This window comes from Phodopus roborovskii, unplaced genomic scaffold, assembly GCF_943737965.1.
Source record: "Phodopus roborovskii unplaced genomic scaffold, PHOROB, whole genome shotgun sequence".
Taxonomy (NCBI): Eukaryota; Metazoa; Chordata; class Mammalia; order Rodentia; family Cricetidae; genus Phodopus; species Phodopus roborovskii.
Genome location: NW_026125397.1, coordinates 19,805,994 through 19,815,505, shown reverse-complemented (window position 1 = coordinate 19,815,505; position 9,512 = coordinate 19,805,994). Strand labels below are relative to the sequence as shown.

Below are 9,512 nucleotides of genomic sequence, written 5' to 3'. Positions count from 1 at the left end.
TAGAGAAAAGTAGAGACTCATGAGGCTCCTTTAAGGGAGGTTTCCTGACTCCGCGTGAGCAGAAAAAAACTGCAGGGCACTTTTAAGAGGCCCTGCTAACAACTTAATGGTGTGTAGGAGAGCTGGCAGTGGCAGTGACCACATCTCCAAGCCAGCAGCATGCTGCTTGATGGCAGTGTAGACCAAGGCGGCGAGCACAGCTCTCAGTGCTGGCGGTAAATGTACCCCTGCCATATTGGATGGACAGTGGCTAAAAAAGCCACCACTTTAATTTCAGCAATGGTGTTTATCAGATAAAAGACTTGTGGATAAAAAATGGTAGAGATATATAGTAAAGACAGATTCAAATAAAGCGAAATCTCTAAAAAGTTTACAGTGTGTTAAAAAATATACGTAGCCTTGTGAGAGAAATGGAAACAGGATGAAGTGTTTAAAAAGAAGATGAAGAAATAGAATGGGGTGTGCACACCTTTAATCCTAGCACTCCGGAGGCAGAGGCAAGGACAGAGAGAGAGAGAGGCAGAGAGGCAGAGGCAGGCAGATCTCTGTGGTTTGAAGGCCAGCCTGTTGTACAGAGTGAGTGCTAGGGCAGCCAAAGTTACACACACACACACACACACACACACACACACACACACACACACACACACACACACACAAAAACCATTGTGTCAATAAAGGTAAAAATAAAAGTAAAATAGAGTCATTAAAAAACATCATGTAAAGATGGAAAATACACAGAGAGTCTGGATACTGTATGTCATTGTGTTGTCTTTGTATTGTTTGACTGCTGAGGAAATAGCAATAACTGCTAAAAGAAATTTACATATTTTAAAAAAGCCTTGACTTCAAAATTTAAGCATAAGGATATGCTACTTTGGAAAAGAGATTTTATTTGTGTTTCCACAGAAAATTAAATGCTGTGCATTCTTTCCAGATTACTATGGTTTGATGAAGCAAGACCCCCTGAAGCAGTGGCCCAGGTCCAACATTCAAATCAGATGGGAAGAGGCAGCCTTACAGACACAAAAACAAGAATTTGATCAGGTTTCTGTGTTTTATCATGATCCCCATGGTATAAATAGCATCCCCAACCAACAGGAAGCAGTCTGGAGAAAATGACGCCCACATTCCCAAATATTGTCTATAAATAGCCAAGGATAGCAAGGAGACTAACCCTTTACTTCTCCTTCACTAGGAATGGAGAGGAAGTTAAAATAACCAAAATAAGGACTTTGAAAAGAAAAATACCAAGGCTAATAAAGTAGCTAGATGGGGACAGCTGGGACATGTTTAGGGTCATGGATTATAGAAATTGATAAGGTTATGGCATTACCTAGGCTGAAACTTCTGCTTTCAGCCTGTATAAAGGACAAGAAAGAAGGAAGAGTTTGCTCTCTCTCTGCTTATCCTTGCTCTGGAAGGCAAGATTATTCCTTTACTGGCATTAGAGCCTACTTCTTCAGGATTCCAGAATATACTGAAGACCAGCTGAGACAGCAAGCCTCAGGGAGTGAACTGGTTTCCTGAACTTTCCATCAAGAGATAGGCATTGTTGGAATAGTCAGACCATAATCTTGTAAGCCACTCTAACAAATACATATATTTATTCCATAGATAGCTAGATGATAGGCACGTTCTTTCAATTCTGTTTCTCTAGACAATCCTGACTAATACATACTCTGATAAATACCTGGGACCCATATTTCGAAAGCATCAGGTAAAAATGAGCCAGATATCACCATGAAGAAGTGTAAAATCAGGCAGAGCACCTGGTGCACTCCAGAAGGAACTTGAGCTTTGATGAACGGAATCCTTTAGGACCCATACTGAACCTTTCTTTTCTATAACTATATCTATTACTCACTACATACATTATGATGCATACAAAAGAGGACTGTCCTACCAATCATTGATATGGAAGCTGCTTTACTAAGCGAAATTAGTTTGAATGAGGAGTATGACAGCATCAGAAACAGCATCAAGGAGGGGCAAAAGGAAGTCAGAGCACCTGGACCCATCATCTGCATGATGCTGAGTTACCCCTACTCATCAAACATTAGTAGTGTGGTATGTGGTTTACAGATGATCCAACAACTCTCAGGCATCAGTGCCACCATCATAGCCTTCATCCAGTAGCTGATGGAAACCTAAGCAGACACCCACAGCTAAATACTGAGCCGAACTCCGAGAATCCAATTGCAGAGTAAAGGGGTCAAGACAAGGCCAGAGAAACTCACTAAATCAGCTGACCTGAACAAAGGGGAGTTCATGGTCCCTAGTCTGGTAGCTGGGAAACCAGCATAGGACAGACCCAAACACCCTGAATGTGGGTATCAGTTAGGATGCCTGGGCAGTCTATGAGGCCTCTGGGTAGTGAATCAGTATTTATCTCTAGTATATGAACGGACTTTGTGAGCCCATCCCACATAGAGGGATCCTCTCTCAGCCTAGACACATGGAGGAGGGCCTGAGCCCAGCCCCAAATGATGTGACAGACTTTAAAGATCCCCCATAGAAGGCCTCACCTTCCCTAGGGAACAGAAAGGGATGGGGGTTGGGAGCGGGCCAGGAAGGAGGAGTGGGTGAGGGAACTGAAATTGACCTGTAAAACAAGCTTGTTTTAAATTTAAATAAAAAATATTATCATATAAAAATTAGATAAATCAGTTTGAATTACATAAAACCAACTATTTCACAACCTTTTTAAATTTGTACATTGAGCTCCATGACTTCATATGTATAACCACATCAAAGACCAAAGTAGACTAGCAAAATAAAATAGTTCATTGAATTGTAAATAAGAGACTCTGCTCAGAGCTAAGCCAGCATTATTATGGACTGTGTACATGTTAGGGGCAGGGGGGGGGGTTGTTTTGTCATGTAGCTTAAGTGTACCCTGAACTTTGATTCCCTTATCTCAGACTATGCCATGGTGAGATTACAGGTATGTGCCAACACACCTAGCCAAGAAATGCCATTTATGGAGGACTCTGGTGATGATGAAGCAGGAGATATGTGATGTGCAGGCAAAGAAGTTTTATAGTGGTATCTCCTTTACTTTGGATTTTCCATATTTGGCAACATGAGAGAGAAGCCCTATCTTGCTAATCCTAGCATGCTTATCCTCGATGGTTCCTCCTGGATTGGATCTAAACACAGGTTGACATTGGTGATAGCCTCTCCTTAGGTTGTAAGCATTTTTCCTTGGTGATACATGTTGAATTGACTGGAGGGGTGATTGGCACCTTGAAATAGACAAGACGAAGAAAATAAAAAGGGTAAATTGAAAATATACAAATTAATACAGTGTTTTATGGTTTAGAAGGCATGTGAATTAAGATAAAGACCCTTGTCGAGGAATGTAATCCTGAGTATTCTAATGTTCCTTGGCACTTATGAGCCATTATACTGTAGGATTTTATCTAATTCATTGTAATCCCCTGTATAAGTCCTACCTCCATACATGTACAGTCTCTCTTATTCACAATATCCTTTATCATTGTGGTGCTGTATAGCACATGCATTATGATGATAATGGCAGGTATGGTATCTACACATTAGTGTCTTACAGAATCATTTAAAATGCACTATGTTGACCTACTTTTTTTCTCTCCTACTCCTCACTATTTGCAACTATGAATGTTTTATTGTCTCTATGTTTGCACCTATTTCTATGTGTTGTGTATTTCAGATCCTGTAGTTTGAAACCATTCTTATTGCCTTTTTCACTTAGTGATATGCATTTCAGATTGTTCAGTATGAATCGTTTTATGTCTTGATGGGCCATGTTTTCCAGAACTTATTCTTTTGTCTGGGTGCACCACCCATTACATATGTACTCACTGAAGGACATATTGGTGGGTCTAACATTTGTCTAATGCTAAATCAAATTTGTGTGAATGCCCATATGTGCATTTTTGTGTAGACATGGGTTTTCTCTTCAGGTAAACATAAAAGAGCACAATTTAAATCACATGGAAAGGGCATATTTATTCTTGTTATAAACCGCAAAAAAATGTCTCCCAAAGTACCTTGGGATTTAATATTTAAATAGCAATGAATGTGTATTGGTTATTTTCTATTGATGTAGCTATATGTATAGCATGCATGACTGGTGCCCATAAGTGTCAGTAGAGGGTGACAGACCCCCTGAACTGATATTATGAAAGTATGAGTCACCATGAAGGTCTTCTTTTACAAACAACACAAAACATCTCCTCAGCCCACATTATTTCTTTAAAAGTCTTAATAAAAGCTTTCCTTTGCTTCTTTGATTTTATTTTTGAGTCAGGGTCTCACTATGTAGACCAAGCTTGCCTGAAATCACAGTTTTCTTGCTCTCCTCTATACTGCCCCCAACTCAATCTTCCTGCCCCTCATGTCTTCCTCTGTCCCCTTTTCTCCCCTTCTCTTTCTCCTAACTCCCTCTGCTCTCCCTCCATGCTCCCAATTTGCTCAGGAGATCTTGTTCCTTTCCCTTTCTCTGGGGGACCATGCATGTCTCTTGTAGGGTCCTCCTTGTATCCTAGCTTCTCTGGTGGTATGGATTGTAGGTTGGTGATCCTTTGGTCTATGTCTAAAATTCATATATAAGTGATTACATATCATATTTGTCTTTTGCGACTGGGTTACTTCACTCAGGATTATTTCTTCCAGTTCCATCCATTTCTCTGCTAATTTCAAGATTCCATTGTTTTATTCTGCTGAGTAGTTCTCCATTGTTGTGTAAATGTACCACCTTTTCTTTATCCATTTTTCAGTTGAGGGACATCTAGGTTGTCTCCAGTTCTCACTATTACAAATAATGCTGCTATGAACATAGTTGAACAGATGAGGGGCCATTTTAGGTTTAAAGAGAAATCTGGCATTAGCGAAATGACCCAAGATCTACAAGGAGGACCCCAACTAACAATCTAAGCAATAGTGGAGAGGGTACCTTAAATGCCCTTCCCCGATAATGAGACTGATGACTACCTTATATGCCATCTTAGAGCCCTCTTCTAGTAGCTGATGGAAGCAGAAGCAGACACCCACAGCTAAACACTGAGCCTAACTCCTGGAATCTAGTTGCAGAGAGGGAGGAGCGATGAGCAAAGGGGTCAAGACCAGGCTGGAGAAACCCACAGAAACTGCTGACCTGAACAAGGGGGAGTTCATGGGCCCCAGACTGATAGCTGGGAAATCAGCATAGGACTGACCCAGACACCCTGAAAATGAGTGTCAATTAGGAGGCTCGGGCAATTTATGGGGCCTCTGGTAGTGGATCAGTATTTATCCCTAGTATACAAATGGACTTTGTTTGCCCATCCCACATAGAGGAATACTCTCTCAGCCTAGACATACAGGGAAGGGCCTATGCCCTGCTGCAAATGATATGACAGACTTTGAAGATTCCCCCTGGAAGACCTCACCCTCACTGAGGAACAGAAAGGGGATTGAATAGAAGGTTGGGGCTGGGGGTGGGGGTGGGGTAAGGGTAGGAGGAGAGGGTACTGGTTTTGACATGTAAAACAAGATTGTTTCAAATTTAAATTTTAAAAAGTAGAGAACATGAAAAACAAACAAATAAATCACATTTTTACTTGCCTTTGCCTCAAGACCTGGGATTAAAAGTATGAGTCACTGTTTTCTTTTAATTGATTAATTGATACAATTTAAAAATTCTTTGTATAGGTTAGGTAACTATTCTTTACCAGACGTTTTGAAAAACTTTTTTTCTCTGATTCTTTAACCCATCTTTTCATTCTATTTCTGAAAGAGTGCTTTAAAAATGTTATGGAGGCCATCTAGTCAACCTTTTCATGTTTCATAAATTTACCATTATATATGGAAAAATCCATACCCAACTTCTCCCTTTTCTCCTGTATTACATTTTAGAGAGTCCATCATTGATATTTTATACATGTATGTATAATTCATTTGAGTTAATGATTGTGATAATGTAAGACCCTTGTTGTAGAGTCTCATTTTGTTTGCATTTGGACATTAATTTCACCTCTCCCCACCTTCTCTTAACTGGATTGCCTTTGCTCTTTCACTGAAGGTCAGTTAACTCTATTTATATGGGTCATAAAAATAAATCTGTTTACCAACCAGTCTTGATTAACATATATTTACAGTAAGTATTGGTTAATATTAGATGGCTTGATCATAGTGAGCTGATTATTCTGGGTATTTTTCTCTTTTGTGTACATTTCAAAATAGCTATAATATAACTTGCAGTGATTGTGGATATTTATTTTATAAGGAAAATTCAGTGATGATGATTCAGAGGATAAATAATTAGAGCATTTAAGAGACTCATGATCCTTAGTGCTCTACACATGCCTTGACCACCTTTCAATTTAACCTTGGATAAAAAAATTGGAAAGTAATTACTGCATGAATAATAACAACAAAATATTCCGACACGCATTGTATCTGAGACACAACTCATAATTCCAAAGTGACCTGAAATAAAAAGAAGTTTACCATATTATATCAGGACAGCTATGACTACTTCAAATTACTGAATTTAGATCACAATTGAGAACAAAAAACAACATTATGGAAATTCAAAGACAAAAGTCTACAATGGGTAAAAACTAATGTTACCTTTAAACAATAAAGGCCTGATAGTGAAACAAACATATAGCTCTAGTTATATCTATGTCTGTGTTAATTGAAATGCTTCAAAGCTAGTATAATTTTTATTGAAGGAGTTGCAACATTTTATGCTTAGTTTTTGTTTTTGTTTTGTTTTGTTGTTGTTGTTTATTTGCCAGCCACCAAGAATGGCCTTGTAAAACAAAAGGTGGTACAAGCGGGAAATTATTTTATGTTTTCATTTTGTTTCTGTTAATATCCAATGTTGATTGAACAGATACATTTTTGATATATCTTCCTGGACCCTCTTCAAGATTTATCCTACTTACATTTTAGTATCACAAATCACAGAGCAAAGAAATCCACATCGTTTCTTTGTTTAGAAGAGAGCCTAGATTTTCTAAGAGCCAAGCAGCATGGAATTCAAATGCAAAATATATAAACCTGGTGAGGTTAGAGAATATAGCTTATGCAGAAGTTGCCTGCTTCCACATCAACACAGAAGCATTTTGAAGTAACCTAAGAAAAAATTGACATTCAATTAAGCCTAAAGCATATACAAATCAAGTCTAATTAGTCCAGTCCTCTAAATATGATCTGCAATTATGAGATAAATCTACCCACCGAGATTTATTAAGCCTTATCATTTTTGAACTGAAACTTCAATGAGTCTGCCTTCAGCTGCACCCTGCAGTGACTGGCAAGGTTTTCCTAATCCTTCTGGTTCCCCAAGTACATATGCCAAATGAAATAATGTGTTAGTATAAGCACTGGAACTAGACTGTATTCATTAGCTCCCTTTTATGCCCCTGTACTGTGTTTCTGCCTTTCCATTTTCCTAAGCAATGGCAACTAGACATCATTATCTTCATTATCAGTTGGGAGAGTGAGTCTGTGGCTCTGGAATTTAGCTAATTCAATCACAAAGGCTGAGATGTTGTTCCCAGCACATGTTCTCACCTAGGAGCCTTAGCCAGTGTTGTGTTAAGTATTCCTGCTGTGCTGCATTCCCAGTGACTCTGGTGCCCAGATGTCTTGCATTGTAAAGTTTACAGCAGCATGAAATATATGCTAGCCAGAGAAATAATCTTGAGGGAGGTGCATGGCAAAAACAATAGTCTGTAAATTCATCTTGTCCCCCCCACCCCAAAGCACAATCCTAAAACATTGTAAGACGCTCCACTAATGGTTTGCCTTCCTTGATCAGGGGAGACATTTGCCCGTTTGTTTGCTCTTAACTGTGTTTCCAAGAAAAGTCTTTGTTTAGTGCTATGATTTTCTTTTTAAACTCCTTTTGTCAAATAAAGCTAAATATCACCAATTACCCCTTTCTCTTTTAAGCCAACCAAAATGGTTCTTCCATTCAGTTTACCAAGTTGTTTTTTGTTGCTTTGTTGGCTGCTGAGTTGAGATACTTCATTGATGTGTTATTGCTTTTTCTCTCCTGCTCTCTAAGTTAAAGATACAGCAAATACAAATAAAATATATGCAAATCATGGGATAAAACTGATTTCATTCATAACATGAACCTATGACTGTTTTACATTTATTTATGTATTGTAATGGGAAAGTAAGCATCACTAAATGCTTGGGAATGTCAGGAAACAACCTGCAGAAGTTAGTTTGTTCTGTCCATTATGTAGACTCTTGGAATTGAACTCAAGTTGTAAAGCTTGGTCACAAGGCACATTTACTTACTCATAATAATCATTGAAAAACTGATAACACAAAGAGTAGTTTCCTTGATGAGTGGTAAAAATTGCACCTATCTGTGGACATAAGAACAAATCTTTACTCATTGTTGTTAGGGATAATGATGGTTTAGTAATTTAGAAATTGTTTATTCTCCCCCAGTAACCACAACTTTACAAGCACTGAGTAGTTAGTTTCTAATACCAGGCACGATTTCCTTCTCTTTGAGTGGGTCTTAAAGTCAACAAGAGAGCTGTTGGTTACTGATGCATGCTACATCTTCACTCTTGGGATCCTTGTATCATGTTGGCCATGTTCATAAGTAGCATAAGAGAGTGAAATGGGTGACATCAGTGGACATTCCTAAACTGGATAAAGAAAACCCCATGAGGTCAACTCTACACAATGAAACCCAGGTAACTTAGAAAAGCTGAGAGCAGAAGTGGCCTTCCATGGGGAAGAGCATACCAATTGGTTGTTCAGTGCCAAGAGTTCGGCTCTTAAACATATATAGACTGAACAGCTAATATTTAGAAATATATGAGTATATTACATAACATATGTAATATATATGCATGTAATTGCAATTAGTGAAAAAGTGTATGAATTTGAAGAAGAGCAAGAAGGTGAATATGGGAGGGTTTAGAGGAAGGAAAGGAAATGAAAATAATGTAATTATATTATAATCTCAAAAAAAAAAAAAAAAAAGAAAAAGGACCTGAACACATATAAATGTTCAAAACACTACATTGTCTCATGCATATAAATAAGTAAATATAAATGATAAGGAACAGATTTTGTTCTTCTTTGACTTGGGCAGTGGTATTTTATCTTGTTGTGCATGTGAGTGCTCCTGTTAGCATCACTGAGGTAGATGTTTCCCGTCCTATACTGTACCAGAATTGAGGCTATTATGCAAGAGTGATATTAGTATACTATGCACAGAGCATCCATTCAGCAGGCCCCTCTGTTTCTACTGATGATGCTGACAAGATAGGAGAGTCCTGCACATTAACATTTTTATTTCCCTGTCATTATCTGGCTAAATCATCTAAGAAAGCTGCATTTTCTTTCCTGCAAAACATTTAGATCACTACTTATTTGACCATCCTGGACCACCCGGAAGACTAGGTATAAATTTTGTGCACTACCCTGCCAATTGTATTTATTTTAAAAATTGGAACATGTAGTAGATGCTGAAGATGTTGATGTCTGCTATTATAGGTAGATAT

At 38.4% G+C, this 9,512-nt stretch overlaps 1 pseudogene; it reads left to right on the top strand.

The window, feature by feature from the left end:
* The first annotated feature begins 1,917 nt into the window (after window positions 1-1,917).
* Window positions 1,918-9,512, top strand: part of LOC127215016 (60S ribosomal protein L6-like) — a 30,724-nt pseudogene continuing 23,129 nt past the window's right edge.